This window comes from Meriones unguiculatus, chromosome 7 (genome assembly GCF_030254825.1).
Source record: "Meriones unguiculatus strain TT.TT164.6M chromosome 7, Bangor_MerUng_6.1, whole genome shotgun sequence".
NCBI classification, from domain to species: Eukaryota; Metazoa; Chordata; class Mammalia; order Rodentia; family Muridae; genus Meriones; species Meriones unguiculatus.
In genome coordinates, this window is record NC_083355.1 from 35,249,437 (window position 1) to 35,266,822 (window position 17,386).

The following is a 17,386-nucleotide window of genomic DNA, read 5'->3' on the forward strand; positions in this document are numbered from 1 at the left end:
TCTTTCCTGTTAGACAGTGTCTTTCTGTAGAGCCCAGGCTGGCCTTAAACTCATGACCCTCCCTCAAGCCCGACTGCTCAGATTACAGGTTACACCACCACCCCAGGTTTACCTCCTTGCATCACTTCATTTTCCTGTTCCCTTTTACAGCTAAAAAGAAAAAAGGAAAAGAAAAAAAAAAAAGTCTTGAATCTAATTGTCATTTCCAATTACTACCACATAGTTGATTCTAAACTAATTCTAATCAAACATCCACCCCATCAAACCATGAAGGCTGCTTTTGTGACAGCCAGATCTACCTGATTCCATAACTAATGCTAACTTTTTACATGGGTGCTAGATTTGAACTCATGTTTATTCACCAAGTGCTCTCTTTCTCTAGCCCCTTGTTTTATTTCTTTTAATTAGTTGTTTGTGTCTGTGTGTGCCCAAGTGTGTATTTGTGTATGTGTAAGTGTGGAGAACAGAAGACAGCTTTCAAGAATTGATGTCTCTTTTCACCGTGTGGGGTCCAAAGATTGAATTCAAGTAGTCAGACTCAATAGCAACAACTTGTATCCCCTGAGTCATCTTTCTGGCCCCTTGTTTGTTTGAGACATGATCTTCCTATATGGCCTAGTCTATGGCCTGGAAAACACTATGTAGCCAAGGCTGACCTCAAGTGCACAACAGTCCTCCAGCCTCAGCCTTTGGTTTGGTTTGTTGAGACCCAGTTTCGCTGTTAACCCAAAGATGGCCTGGAAATGGCAATCCTCTTGCTTTTGCCTATGAAATGCTGGTATTGCAACCATGTAGCACTGTCTCCTTCTTGTTTCATTCCAGTTTTTTTTTTTTTCTTTTGAGAGGTGTGGCTAAGGATGAGTTTGAACTCCTGACCCCCTCACTTCTGCCTCCCAAGTGCCAAGACTTTAGTCTCATGCACACTTGCCCGGCTTCATTTTGCATGTTGGTTTCTGTTTGTTTGTTCGTTTTAATTTTATACAGGGTCTTGCTATGAAGCCGCGGCTGGCCTATGCTCCCAGCCCAGAATCTTGCTAGATAGACCAATGTGGTCTTCAACTCATGCCCCTGCCCCCTCCTCCTGAGTGCTGCGGTTATAGGCATGTGGCACTATGTGTAGCTTGAATTTTCTTCCTTAAGATCAGTTTATTTTTAGTTAATGTGTATGAGCGTTTTGCCTGCATATGTCTGTGCATCTGCTTCAGGTGTAGTAGACACGGGGCCAGGGGCCAGGAGAGGGCATCAGACCCCTGGATCATGTGGTGCTGGAAACCAAACCCAGGTCCTCTGCAAGAACACGCAGTGCTCTTAACTGCTGAGCCATCTCTCCAGCCCACTGAATTTCTTTCAAGGAGCTACATTTCCTGACACTTTTTGTAAAATCACCTATGTTTATCCATCGGTCAGTGACATTTCTTCTATTGGGATCTACTTCAGGGATAACTACATTATCTATTGATTGGTTGATTTTTGAAGTCACATCTTGCTTTTAATGACCTCTTAGTATGTTCTGAACTATTAAGAGTCCATACTTGGCAATCATACACTTCTTTTTTAAACTATGTGTACAGTGTCTTGCCTGCATGCCAGAAAAGAGCACCAGATCTCACTATAGATGGTTGTGAGCCACCATGTGGTTACTGGGAATTGAACTCAGGACCTTTGGGAAAGCAGCCAGTGCTCTTAACCTCTAAGCCATCTTTCCAGCCCCATACACTTCTTTTCTTAAACGTTTACTGTAAGAATCAATTTTAGTATAAGAATCTAATCAGAGTTGGGCATGGTGGTGCATACCTTTAATCCCAGCACTTGGAAAGCAGAGGTGGGTCTCTGTGAGCCTATTTTACCTGAGAGTTTCAGTACAACCAGGACTACATAACAGAGAGACCCTGTCTCAAAAAAAAAAAAAAAATCTAATCTGCTTGCTATTGTTTCTTTCTATTAGTCTATAGTTCGTCTGTTAGATCTACCTGTATATTAACAAGGGCAAGATAAATGAGCTAATTATATCTCAAGGGGCTAAATTCTGTAAGTCTGCCTTTACTGTCACCCCACTGTGTTTGCAACTCGCTGTTTAACAAAATAATCAGTCTACTCTAAGTGCTGCTGTCACACTCCTTGCATGTGAATAGAAACAAGTGGGAGATGCAAAGTTAGAGCCGCTACTGCCAGACTCCCAGAGGTGTCAGCCCTGGGTGTGCTCCTAATCAGCCAGGGAAAAATCAATGTCATGTTCTCTACAGAGAGCTGGGCTGAGTCGTTAATATGGAAAAGAGTATTCTTCAGAGAGCTTGATTTAGCTTTTTGTTTTGTTTTGTTTTGTTTTTTAACAAAGATGTAACCTAAGCTTTAATTTGTGTTTGTTTTGTTTTGTTTTAGATAGGGTTCACTGTGTAGTCCTGGCTGGTGCTATGTAGACTAGACCAGGGTGCCTTTAAACTCACAAAGATAGTCCTGCCTCTGTCTCCCAAAGGCTGGGATTAAAGGCTTGTCCTCCTATGCCTTACTTGTTTTTTGGCTTTTTGAGAGAGAGACTCAGTGTAGTAGAGGCTAAACTGTAGCTCAGGCTGGTCTTGAACTCAGAGCAGTCCTCCTACATCATCTTCCAAAAGGCTAGGATTAAAGGCCTATCTATCTATCCCTTTTGAAAAGTTTTTTCTTTCCTAAGAAGTTAAACAAAAACAATTTATTTTCTAATTGGGCAGCTGAGATACGAGGATCAACAGAGCCCAGGGGTCTGCAAACAACCCCGGGCAACCCAGCGAGGACCCCCATCTCAGAGCCAGGTGTATAGGTGCAGGCTTGTAATCTCAGCACTTCGCAGGTGAGAACAGGGAGATGGGGAGTTCTGTCAGCACTGACTACATGCGACCCTGTCAGTGTAACTAGTAGTAGACTTGACTAGCATGTGCTGGGTTCAGTCCCCAGCACTGGAATAAAGAAAGCCTTATTTAAATAATTTGGAGGTAAGGTTTGGCGGTACACGCTTATAATCCAAACAGTGGGGAAATGGAGACAGAAGCACCTAGAATTCAAAGTCATTCTTGACTACATACTGAGCTTGCTTGGGTTATGTGAGACCTTGTCTCAAAAAGAAAAAACAAAAAAGAAATTCTGTCTTGAAAAACACAAACAAATGAAAAACCTAGAAACAAATAAATAGGAAGAACTTTGTTTCTTGACATAATTACTATATTCTTTAAAAAATAAAAAAAAAAAAAAAACAAGATTGCCTAGCCAGGTGGTGGTGGCACACGCCATTAATCCCAGCACTCAGGAGGCAGAAGCTGGTGGATCTCCAAGTTGAAGGCCAGCCTGGTCTACGGAATGAGTTCCAGGAAAACCAGAGCTACACAGAGAAACCATGTCTCGAAAAACAAAACAAAGCTGTTTTTATTTATTAAAAACATTTATTTTTTTAAAATATATTTACATTATTTTAACTATATGTTCTATATTATATAACTTGTTTTATTATTATTATTATTATTATTATTATATGATTTAAGAGCTAGCAAATGCTCCTAACTGTTGAGCCATCTCTCCAGCCTCTACTATGTAGCATTTTAATTCAGCACTGTTATTATTTATTAAACTTCTGCTGGAGAAAGCTTCAAGCCCTGAGTAAGGTGCCCTTCAAACTTTGACACAAAATTAGCAAAGAACACGTTCAAAATAGAAACCAGTAAGTGTTACCCCCTCTATCCCTTCCTTGAGAGAAGGCCCTCTACCCCCTCCCAGCTCTTGTGCCTGAGCGGCCCTCTTGCATCCTTCTCGCAGGCGACTGCAGCCTCACAACACCACACCCAGCTTTAGAAAACCTCAAACACTGCGCTTGCTTTAAGCTGTGGACACAGTCTGAACTGCCATAGAAGCGGGTCATTTTAGAATACTCGCCGGCTTCCCCTGCATCTGCGGCCTCCATCCAATTTGTGAGACTTGAGCGAACTTAGGAATGGTCTTCCCTGATGGTAAGATGGTATAAGGTAAAGGCAGGATGCACCCATGTCTGCTAACCTGAGTTTGAAACTCAGAACTCACCTAAGTGTTGAAGGAGAGAACCAATTCCAAAATGCTCTCCTCTGATCTCTACACAGATACCATGGCACAAGTGCTCATGCACATTTCACTCACAGACACACATACACACGTACACACATACACACATGCACGCACACACGCACACACAAATAACATTATTTTTTTAAGAAGGAACTTCAAGTTGGGTGTTGTGCATAATATCTCTAAAAAAAAAAAGAAAAGAAAAAAAGCAGAAAAGGAACTTCAGAATCAATCTCTGTCTGTCTCTCCCTTTCTCTTCAAGGTCTTGCTACTTAACCAGGCTAGCCTTAAACTCCTGATCTGCTGGCCTCCACCTCCCAAGTGCTAAGATCTATAGATGTGTGCCACCACGCCCGTGTGAACATTCTAACTCGTTATCCTGACCCAAGTATTTGCCTCCTAGACCCAAGAGTAGGCGAGGCTACCTACAACAGAGCCAAGCCTGGTGCTGCATGTTTTAACCCCTGTGCTCAGAGAGCAGAGGCAAGCAAAAGTTTGTGAGCCGGAGGCCAGACTGGTCAGTCCAGATAGGCCACACGGGCCTACAGAGGGAGATGTTGTCTACAAACAAAAAAGCCTACTATAGTGACCAGATGCAATAGGCTGAGTCAGCTCTTTTTTTTTTTAATATGTATAAGTGTTTTGCCTGCCTGCATGTCTGTGGGCTGTCAGTGTGCCTGGTGCCTACAGAGGTCAGAAGATTGTGTCAGAGCCACTGAGACTGGAGTTACAAACACTTGTGAGCCACCATGTGGTGCCGGGAACTAAACCCCGGGTCCTTTAGAAGAGCAGCCACTGAGCCATCTCTCCAGCCCCAGCACTTACCATTTGTAATAATTTCTTTCTGTTAACTTTTTAAATTAAATTTTCTCAAGAGCTTTATTTTTAATTCTCTTGTGAGAAGATCTCCACATTATCTACATTCAGAAATAACCAGATCTTATCTCCTCACTATCGAACCGAGCTCCCGTTTTCCTACTCTTTGCCCTCTCTTTTCATTTGACAACTCCCACCATACCTAGTGTCAGGGCTCTCGTTTCATTTTAATAGCACCAACACATTTATTTGCCGATCTCCCGCTGTAGGCCGACACCTTCACTATCGATGCAGCTCCTGTTTGGTGTTCGGCAACTCCCTTCCTGCCCTAAACCACATCAGTAAAAGAGTTACCTACGTCTTTCAGCTTTGATCTCTTTCAATAGGAATAAAAACTTTAAAACACATACATAGTCCTTCCAACAGAATCATCTGGTTTTATGATTTCTCTGTTTATTTACATGAGGAACTTAACCGTGTGTGTGGTGTGTGGTATGTGTGTATATGTATGTGTATGGTGTGTGTGGGGTGTGGGGGTGGGGTGTGTGTGTGTGGTGTGTGTTAGATGTGTGTAGTATACTCACAGGGGCATGGGGTGCAGAGGACAGCACTGAGTGTCTTGCTAGGCTGAGGGAACTTCTCGATTACTCTTCACCTTGTTCCCTTGCGGCGAGGTCTCTCACTGAGCCTGGAACTAGGGTGGTGGCCAGCAGCTCCATCAATCCTGTGTCTCTGCCTCTTCTGTAGTGCTGGGGTGACAGGTGCCTGTACAGGTGCACACATGGCTTTTTTACAAGTCTGAGAATTTGAACTATTTTTTTGTTTTCTTTTTTGGTTTTCGAGACAGGGTCTCTGTGTACCCTTTAGTGCTATCAGCTCAGTGCCTTTTTTTTTAAGGAATGGCATGAGGTCAGATATTCAGTTATTCTCAGTTCCATAACAAGTTCAAGGTCAACCTAGACCCAAAGGAAAAATAGGGTTTCGTCAAGTTGCTCTATTGGCCTTGGGCTCACACTCTGTAACCCACACAGGCTTTGAACTTGCAATTCTCCTGCCTAAGCCTCCTGAACAGTTGGGAGTACGGGTTTGTACCACCAGCCCTGGCTCTCAATTTCATTTTTAAAGAATTGACTTATCCGTTAAGAGCACTTGTTACTTTTATTTTAAAGATTTATCTATTATCTATAAAGTATTCTGCCTGCATGCTTACCTTCACATCAGAAGAGGGCACCAGATTTCATTATTGATTTGTCGTGAGCCACCATGTTGCTGGGAATTGAACTCAGGATCTTTGGAAGAGCAGCCAGTGCTCTTAACCTCTGAGCCATCTCTCCAGCCCCACTTGTTTCTGTTAGAGAGGGCCCTGGTTCAGCTCCCAGCATCTACATGGTGGCTCACAACCATCCTTAACTCCAGTTCCAGGGGATCAAACGCCCTCTTCTGATCTTGAAGGCCATGCCCATGCATAAGGGCAAGCCATGCATATACAGTAATAAATCTAAAACATTTTTAATCAAAAGATTGCTTTAGCTTTTCAGAGTCTCTCCAAAGTATTCAATTTATTTTTCATAAAGAGAAACGATTTTCCTACATTCATATTGTACACATTATGTAACATTTAATTAAATATGCACTTAAAACAAGAATAACTAGAACAAACCGGTTTGTGCACAAGCACTAACCCAGCACACAGAAACAATAGTATGTGGAGATACCTCAGGCTCGAGTCTGTTCCCAGGAGTTTGGCATGTTCTGGGTTTCAGTGTTGTTTTCCAGGCAGTGGAGAGAAGTGACGGACCAGGTATATCATCAAAGTAGTGTCCAGCTAAAGGAGTTGCTACTGGATTGCTTCCAGATGGCCTTCATATTCTAATGAGGTGAAGAGATCAAAAGATTCAAGCTGGGTGTGGTGGTTCAGACCTATAATCCAAATACTCAGGAGATTGAGGCAGGAGTTCAGGGATAGCCTGAGCTGCCTTAAAAAATTCCGTACCAGCCTGGTGTAGGTGAGCATGCCATTTGTCCATTTATCTATCTCTATATATACATACACATATAAGTATATATATATATATACATGTATGTGTGTAGATAGATTTAATGTATATGCGTGTTTTGTCTGAGTACCTGGTGCCAGGGAGGTCAGAAGGAGGTCAGAAGGTAGAAGACTGGAACTGCAGTCACAGCTGCTTGTGAGGTAGCATGTGGGGACCAAACCCAGGTCCTCTTTGAGAGCAACAAGTACTCTGAACCACTGAGCCATCTCTCCAGCCCAGAGACATTTAATCCCGGTACTCAGGAGGCAGAGGCAGGCAGATCATTGAAAGTTTTAAGCCAAACTGGTCTACACAGCTGGGAACAGCCAGAGCTACATAGAGAGACTCTGTCTTAACCCACACAAGCCTCCTGTCCCTCTCCCCCCCCCCAAAAAAAAAAAAAAAAAAAACCCAAAGAATTCCAGACAATATAAGACATTGTGTCTTTACAATATTTTTTTCAACGAGGCATCCCAAGGGACACCGAGAAGCCTGTCTTCACCTTGCTGAGCGAGACTGTCACCTCCAGGCAGAGCCGGGTTACACACGGAGAAGGTCAAGGCTGAGGGTCAAGACAAGGCAGACATCCCATCCAACCAGCAGCTGCTGACAGTCAAGGCAAGATGCTGCCGGGCACGCGCACTCTGTCCTACATTTTCATCCATTGAGTCCACACTGCAGCTGCGCCGCGCCTGCGTAAAGGCGGCACTCAGCCACCTTTTCCCCCAGGTCCGGCAGAGAGATGGACAAAAACCGCCTGTTGCAAATGTTGCGTGCGCCTGCTGCATTCCCGAGCTGTCAAACCGCACAAGAAGCGCCGGCACACGAAACCTCAGCCCCAAGAACAGGGTCAGAGCAGGGAGTCGTCTGCAGGTCATGACCTTGGAGCCCCGCTCAAGTCCCCTTCCATGATGGAAAACAAAAAGCAAAGAGGTCCAGCGAGGGGGCACTTGGGGCCAAGTCTGACAACCCGAGTTCAATTCCCGAAAGCCACGTGGTGGAAGGGGAGACCACACCTGGCCTGTGTGCACACACGCGCATCAAATAACCATATGATTATCAGTTTTTCTTTTAAACAAAAAAAGTGCCAGATGTTGGCCTAAACGTGTAATCCTGGCAGTCAGGAGCTGGATCAAGTGGATCTGAAGGTCATCTTTAGTCAGCCACACATGGTTCCAAACCAGTCTGTGAAACCTAAGACCCTTTTCCAAAAAGCAGCATAAGGGCAGTCTGGCTGCCACCTCCATTAGTTGCCAGGGCTGATTCAGCTGTCCTGGCCGGCCAGGCAGGTATCCCCTTCTTCCCTCACTGCTCTCACGTCCTAGCAGGTGGCTGTGTCACCTTCCCTGAGTGGAGGAGGACTGTCTTTAGTGAAGGGTAGACCAGTGTCTGTGCGTCCTGCTCTCTAAACAGGCTCTCCAAAAAAAAATCAAACCCCACTATGAATAAGAAGGGTCGCGGATACTGACCAACAGAGCATTTACGATGAGGATATGCTTTTTCCTCCGCCTACTTGTATAAATTAAAAATCCCATAAAGTGTGTTCTGCTACTCCAATGGACCCTTTTCTTCTCCTGCCCAACATCCACTCATCTCTCCCTTAGTAGAACACAGTAGCTTTCTTCTAAGTGAGCATTCACTGTCCTGCTCGGAAGCCAAAGATCCAGCTTTGGAAAAGAGCTCAGACTGTGTTAGGCCAGCCCATCCATTCATCTCTGTGGTTTTCAGGACGGGTTCATCAGTGAACTTAGAACCAGAAGCCAATGGGGCAATAGAACACGCTCTGGGGGGCTCCTGGGGAAAGCAGATTCATTCCTAGTAGCAGAGCTCCTGACCAAAAAAGTCTTCCCTGGGCCCTGAGTTCCAGCGATGTAAAACTGTTAAGCCTGCCACCGTTCTGCTATCACAGGTGAAACGGGGTCAAGAGGAAGCCATGTCGTCTCCCCTGTAGCCCAGGCTGGCCTCACACTTGCAGCAGTCCTGCTGCTGTTCCAGATGTCCTTATGTACAACTTCAGCATAAAGTTCTCTCTGTCTGCTTACTGCTGTTTTTGTGTTTCTGAGAAAGGTTTCATTCTGTCTCATACACTGGTCTGGATCTCAGGGAATCCAGGCTGACCTCAAACTGATGGCATTCCTCCTGACTCAGCCTTCCCAGTTCTAGGATTGCAGCCGTGAGCAAACACACCAGCAGTTTAAAGCTCTGACGCGTTATTGGCTGTTTTCTTTCTTTTCTTGTGCCTACCAGTTTTGCGCACTCTGACACGTCTACCACCTCCGTGACCCTTCCCTGTCTTGGTTGTGTTTAGGCCTCAGGAAAATGATGTGAGAGGGAAAACACGTTAAATGTTCAGCTTTTTGTTTCAAAACTCTTAATCTCACCTTTATCCCACCAGGAAAATGCAAATGAAAATTACAATGAGATTCTATCTCACACCTGTCGTAACGGCTATTATAAACAAATAATTGCTAGAGAGGATGTGGGGGAGAGGGAAACCCTTATACACTGTTGATGGGAATATAATATAGTAAAACAGCATAGATTAATTTTTAAAAAATTAATAAAAAACAATATGATCCAGCTATACCAATCCTACATGCATACCCAAAAGAAAGAAAATCAGCATTAAAAAAAAAAATGCACAGCCAGGCAGTGGTGGCACACACCTTTAATCCCAGCACTTGGGAGGCAGAGACAGATGGATCTCTAGGAGTCTGAGGACAGCCTGCTCTACAGAGCAAGTTCCAAAGCAGCCGAAGATACACAAAGAAACCCTGTATCAAAAAAAAAAAAGTACATGTTCATTGCAACAATATTCTCTATAGCAATGAAGTCAGAGTGGGTGCCCATACTCAGATGAACAGATTAGGAAAGTAGGGTGTATATACACAAGGGAGAGTATTTAGCCGTAAAGAAGGATGTAATTGTAATTTACAGGAAAATAATGAACTGTTTCACCCATTAAGTGAAACAAGCCAAACATAGAAAGATGGGCTAGAGAGATAGATAGAGACAGACAGACAGACACAGATCCATGGCAGAGAGCTTACTTCAAATGTGCAAGAAAATGGTTTCAATCCCTACTACCATTTTTTTAAAGCAATCAATAAGCTGTAGATTATCAAACAAAACTACCAGTGCCACAGATTTACCAAGGAGGCCCTGAAGCCTCCAAAACAATACAGGTAATGGCCATTGCTTTGGGTTGCCCACCAGAACCAGTGAGTAAGATCATATAGCTTGTTTGCAGGATGTGGGGTTTGAATAAGAGTGGCTTTGAATGAGAGTGGCTCCAATAGGTTCATACAGTTGACTGCTGAGTCACTAGGGAGTGGAATTCTTTGGAATGATTAGAAGTACTAGGAGGTATGGCCTGATTACAGGAAGTTTGTCACTGGGAGTACATTTTGAGGTTTCAAAAGCCCATGTCAGGCCCAGTCTGTCTCTCTCCCTCTCCATTTCTCTTCCCTGCCTCTCTCTCTCTCTCTCCCTCCCTCCCTCCCTCCCTCTCTCTCCCCTCCCTCAGCCTGCAGATTAGGATGTAGCTCTCAACTACTTCTCCACCATCATATCTGCTTGCCACCATGCTCCTATCTGTGATGAAGACGGACTGAGCTTCTAAACCTGTAAGCCAGCATCCAGTTAAACAATTTCTTTTATATTTCCTTGGTCATGCTGTCTCTTCATAGAAATGGAACAATGACTAAGAACAGGACATAGAAAAGCCAAGCTGAAACCGGGCTAAAAGCTTTCTCCTTGCCTTCTCTCTCAAAGTGCTGCAGGAGTCTATAAAGGCTGCAGAGAAGAAACTTGTCTTACTCAGCCGTGGGCCCTGCCAGCAGCAATACCAACCCGAAAAGCAAGATACGAACCTTACCGGTGGTTACACTGCCTTCCAGCCAGTGCATGGAACTCATAAAAGCTACACAAGGTCTTGCCTGTCAATATCATGCCACGGAAGGGAGAGGTGCTCGTGGGACATCCTTCCTGAAGACGTATGTGGAGATAATGGTTGTCAAGGGAAGAACGCTTTCCTCAGTGGTGTCGGCGCTGGTCAGGAGTGCATGCTCCCACAAACAAACTCCCACCCACGCACCCATAAACACCTCTAGTGAAATTGCTGGGTCACAAAAAAGTGTGGGTACATCAAAGTAGAAGGGGGAGACAGTAGCTGAGGAGAGGAAAGCGATTAACAGTGGGACGGAGACAAGATGAGGGTAAAAGGGGTGAATATGGTCTAAACACATTATGTACATTATAAAATGTCACAGTGAAACATTATGTATAATTACAGGATAATACAATATTAAAGAAAGCAGACAATGAGCATGTTTTCTCTCACAGGTGTGATCAAGGGGGGGAATGACGATGAGCTGAAGGAAGATGAGCTAAAGGAAGGGAAGGGGATGGGATTGGGGGAGAGGACGATAAGAAGGAAATTATGATTCATACATGTATAAAATTAGTGCTAAATAAACCCATTATTCTATGTACCTAATAAGAGTTAATTTAAGACGGGCAGTGGTGGCACACACCTTTAATCCCAGCTCTCTGGAGGCAGAGGCAGAGGCAGGTGGATCTCTGTGAGTTCAAGGCCAGCCTGGTCTACAGAGTGAGTTCCAGGACAGCCAAGGCTACACAGAGAAACCCTGACTCAAAAAATAAATAAAAATTAAAATGTGGGGCTGAAGAGATGGTTCAATGGTTAAGAACACTGTCTGCTCTTCCAAAGGACCTGGGTTTAATTCCTAGCACCCACATGGCAGCTCACAACTGTCTGTAACCCCAATTCCAAGGGATCTGATGCCTTCACACTAATTCACATAAAATAAAAATTAAATAAAATTTTTAAAATGTGTTCTTATTATAAAAAAATAGCAATTCATGAAGCTGGAGAGATGACTCAGGGGTTAAGAGCACTGGCTGCTCTTCCAGAGGACCCAGGTTCAATTCCAGAACTCACAACTGCCTGTAACTCCATTTCCAGGGAACCTGATGACCTCTTTGACTCCACAGGATCCTGCATGCATGTGGGGAACATAAGCTCACACAAACATAAACACACAAACACACACACACACAAGATAAGTAAAATTTTTAAAATTTAAAGTGAAGCTGGGTGGTGGTGCACACTTAATCCCAAGCGCTTGGGAGGCAGGCAGATCTGAGTTTGAGGACAGTCTGGTCTACAAAGTGAGTTCCAGAGTATCCAGGGCTGTAGCCAGACTTTTATTAGGTTCTTTTTCCTACCTCCCTACACCACTCCTTTCCCTTCCATCCCCTCAACACTAGGTAGGAGAGAAAGAAGGGGTTGGAGGAGGAAAGAAGGCGTCAATATTGTTAGGCTACTTACTGCAGATTAGAGGTGTCGGTCGAGTTCCTTGGGGGAGATTTGATCTTCATAGTCCGGATATCTCCAGCCAGAAACCAGCAATCCAGAAAACAGCGACAACCGGCAACAGAGGGAGCAGCGGGGGTGGGGGTGGGGGTGGGGGTGGGGGTGGGGGTGGGGGGTGGGGGTGGGGCAGCAGCCAGCACAGGCCCCTCTAGGCAGCTAGCACTTATCACACACTTGTAGAAACCATCTGCAGCTGGCAGAATCACGCCCCTGCCAGAGCATGAGACAAATCATAGTTCTCTGCTGTGGACAATCTGAAGAAGCCCCATATCCCACACCTGGGATTAAAGCAAAAGCATTCACATAACATTTCTGTGTCTTTAAAGAAATCAAAATTCTCACTACACAGGGCTACACAGAGAAACCCTATCTTGAAAAACAAAGAAACAGGTAAAAAAAAAAAAAAAAAAAAGGCAGTTCATGAGATCGCTCAGATGGTAAAGGGCTTGCCAAGCAAGAGTGAGGATCTGAGTTCAATCCCTCAGAACGCATGTAAAAAAAATAAAATAAAATAACCCAGGCATGTAATCCCAGCACTGGGGAGGCAGAGAAGATCCGTGGACCCTCCAGCCAGACAGTCTAGCTGAATCTGCAAGTTTCAGGTGCAGTTAGAATCCCTGTGTCGAAAAATAAGGTGAAAACTTGTTGAGAACACCTGACGTCAACTGCTGCCTTCCGCCCACGCACGCGCACGCACAGGAAAACACACACGTTAAACTTCAAAAATTAGCATGCAGGAAGAAAGATGGCTCCGTGGGTAAGAGCACATACTGCTCTTGCAGAGGTCCCAAGTTCAGTTCCCAGCACTGACATCAGGTGGCTCACATCCACCTGGAGAATTTGAGCGCCAGGAGACACCCCCCCCCCCCGCCATACAAACGATAGAAATAAAGCCTCTAAAATAGTGAGATCAATGGAAAAGTGTGACACAGTCACAACTCTTCACAGCAGCAGGAAGGGGTGATCTTTTAGGAGGTTTATAAGACCTCTCCATCACTCACTACCTTCTCTGCTGGAGTGGAACAACCTACCCACCCCTTTCCTAAACTCCACTGCACACAGGCCACTGGAAAATAACGATCTGTGTAGCCATACAGACTGTTGTTTTTTAAATAATAGCTTTAGGCCTTAGCTTACTGTTGTTCCCAACCGGCTCTTATCACCTATGTTCAATCTATGCTATGCCACATGATCCTTTAACTCTCCTCAGTTTCACAGTCTGATGTCTTCCTTGTCCCACAGGTGAATCCTCTCACCTGAGATTCCTGCCCCCCCCCCCCCCGAGTTCCTATCTCTGCCGGAAGTCCTGCCTCCTCTTTTGCCTTTGCTATAGGCTGTTCAGCACTTTATTCAACCAATCAGAAGGTGACGGAGAACAGTGTTTACAGAATGGTGGTGAAAGGGAAGCTTAACACCACCGAAGTCTGTACCCAGCTCTCTGCATCACAGTCTTTACACAGTGCAGAAAAATATCACTCCCGCAGATCTGTGAGACGGAAACAAGTGTCTCCGTGTAGCAGAGCCCTGGCTGTCCTGGACTCACTTTACAGACCTCACAGAGATTCACCTGCCTCTGCCTCCCGAGCGCTGGGATGAAAGGCGTGCACCTCCATGCCGGGCTCAAAAGTGAAAGTTTATAGGAGGTTCTAAAGGCAGATGAATTGGCATGGCCAACTTTCCTGTGGACAGCTGGGACAAAAAGGCCAGGAAAAGCGAGGGACAGCCTGGCTGTGACAGTGCTGGGCTCCCCTTGATCCTCCTGCCTTAGCCTTCCGAGAGCTGGGATTACAGGCATCTCCCGCTATACCCATTATCGCATTCGTCTCTATATTTTTCTGCACTTAAAGATGGCTTCTGAATGGAATTAAAAAAAAAAAAACCCTAATGGTTTGTAGGCTATGTGGCAGATGATAGAAAACAAACGGAAGCAGGTAGAAAGTTGTGTTTCCAAGGGTAGCCTGCTCTGTGCCTGGCCCTGACTACAAGACAGGCCCAGGGAGTTGACTGGACTCAGCCAGGCCTTTGGTCTGATTTCCCCAGTGTCGTAAGGTATCACATGGACTTGGTGCTCTGCATTTTGAACGATGAACCCAAACAAACAGGGTCATGGTTCTGCAGAAAATAGCGTGTCCTGAGAAGACGTGAAAAAGGCGATCTGAGCAGATGCCAGAGCAGAGCGATGATGCAACATCTGGCCCAGTCACCACCTACATGTGGACTGCATGTGTGGAACTAACCTAACAATCTGAAAGAACAATCCATTTCTTGAGATTAATTTTTCATTATTTGGTAAAGCGGAGGTATTACATGTAAACTTTAAATTCTCGTAGATCTGAATTTGTGTACTAAATAGTTTACAATGACTTTATTCTCTCCTGGGCGTTTTCCTCAAATAGATTGGGCAAATCTATGCTGGGCATGGTGGTGCATGCGTTTAGTTTTAGTACTCAGGGAGGCAGAGGTATGAAGATGTCTCTGAGTTCAAGGCCAGCCTGGTCTACATATGGAGTTACAGAACAGCCCAGGCTACAAGACCTTGCCTCCAAAAGCCAAACATAGATAGATAGATAGATAGATAGATAGATAGATAGATAGATAGATAGAATATTGGATAAATCTATATGCTGTGTACCATTATTACAGTCTCTCTCCTTTTTTTTTCTCTCTCTCCCTAACGCTCTCTTCTCCCTCCTCCATTCCCCAGCTCAGGTAGCCAGGGCTGTCCTTTCTATGTAACTGGACCTTGAACTTCTGATTTTCCTCCCTGCACCTCCCAAGAACTGGGATTTCATACATGCCCTATGTCCAGGCTTTTAAACTTCTTTTTAAAGGTACTTTTCCACTTACAGAGCTCCCATCATGCAGCACAGCAGAGTCTCTGGTTTCTTTCCTGAATCTCTTATTCTTTCAGATGCTGACCAGAGCCTGGGCATGTGTTCCCTAAGGATCTGGGCCTCCTCCCTCATTTCTAAAGCCCTGCTTATCTGTCTCCCTAACCTCCTGTAATAAAAAATAAGAATAGTTTCCTTTATTTTTTTTTTATGCATTTAGAGAAGAACTTATAAAACCCTATTTCTGAATTACGGTCTGAAAACCAGAGGCAGCTGGGTCTATTGCCGCCTGCCTGCAATGTCAGCACTCAGGAAGCAGAGGCAGGGGAATCAAAAGCTCGTGGACAAGCAGGCCATGGTGGCGCATGACTTCAATTCCAGCACTGGAGAGGTGGAGGCAGGTGGATCTCTGTGAGTCTGGGGCCAGCCTGGTCTACAGAGTGAGTTCCAGGACAACCAAGGCTACACAGAGAAACCCTGCCTTGAAAAACAAAACAAAAGTGTCTTGAAAAACAAACAAAAAAGTTGAGAGCTTCAGCTACGTACAGAGTTCAAGGCCAGCCTGTGCTATGTGAGACTGTCTCAAAAGAAAAAGAAAACACACGTGTATGTGTTTTAGATGTATATAATATGCATATTACATATATACATATAATATATAAGATATATGAGAAAGGCCAAGCAATAAGATGGTCCGCACTTCAATAAACCCACTGCAGCATTCCTCCTGCTGATGACAGCACACAGGGGTGGGGGCTGGGCAGTCAGTCACTCGTATTCAAACGGCCTTTCCTTTTTTCTGGTTTTCAGAATTTGTGAGACAGAGTCTCACTGTGCAGCCCAGGCTAGCCTCAAGCTCACAGCAATCCTCCTGCCTCAGCCTCTCCCATTTTGGGATTACAGGCGGTGTCCTCTCCTTGTACTTTCTTGTGCTCGAGAGTCTTTGGGGCGGCGCGCGGGGCGGGGCGGGGCGGGGGGGTATGGGCATCTATAGTTTACCCAGATTCTGAGTAAGGTTTCTAAAGAGGATTTCGATGATGCCAAGAGTATAGAAAAGTAGCAAGATTGCAAATTAATAAGACCTTCACAGACTGAGGGTCTTCAAGAGTCACGCACATGCAGGCTTGAGAAACTGCAAAAGGCCTGAAGCACCAGGCAAAGCCTACCGGGAAAGTTTAGAGGAGAGGTATCAGAAGGATGCTCACCGCCCACCAAGCTGCTGATGCCGTGCAGAGGCAAGCCTGGGCCAGGGGCCAGGGAGTGGATAAACAGTGCTTCAGGGGGAGAATCTGTCCCCAGGCTGCCCTGTGCTGTGCAGGGACACAGGGAAGGAGCGTGAAACACTGAGCAGGCAGCTTTCTGATGTGAGGATTGGCACGGACGTCAGAGGGATGGGTGGGGGTAAAGGGAGCCAAACGCCCGGGTGATGTTTTGTGCTGGTGACGCCTTCACCGCTTCTTGCTCTGTTAAGTTACACAGAGACAGAGAGGACCGCTTAGCCCCCCACCCCCACCCCGACGCGAACGGGCTTGCCCACCCCGCCCCATACCTTCATTTTTTTTTTGGGGTGCTGAGAAGCAAGCCTCTTTCACTCTGCCACCGGGATACAACCTACCCCTGTCTCTCTCCCTCTCCTCGTTTCGCCTCTTCCATTTGTTTATTTATGTTTGCTTAATTGAGATAGTGTCTCACTAGGCGGCCCAGGCTAATCTCCAGGCCTGGCCTTTACTGTTAATCTCTTTTTGAGACAGGGTCTTGAAACCGGCTGGCTTTGGACTCGCCGCAATCCTCCTGCTCCAGCTCCCCAAGCACTGCATCACACCAGGCATCTTCCCTCCCTCCCTTCCTCTTTTTCTTTCTTCCTTCCTTCCTTTCGGGACCCAGTCTCAGATCCCAGACCCTCCTGCTTCAGCCTCCCAGGTGCCGGGAGTATAAGCATGGGCCTTTCTGCCTGTCTTCCTCTCCAGTTTAGACGGAGTTTAAGTGGAAGCAATAGTTAGAAAGCATTGAACCACACGTGGCAGCAAATACTACTAAAAGTGTTTTGACAGTGATAGGCCTGGCACCAACCAGGTCAGGAGTTACAATGTGCACTGCGGGAGAAGCTTTCAAACCAGGGAGAGGGCTGTCTTTGAGAGGACAGCTGGAGCATGCTAGAGATGTTGGCTCCCAATTCCTTCCTTCCTCAAAAACCAGGAATACCCAGGTGTCCTAGTTACTTTTCCGGTGCTATGGTAAAATAC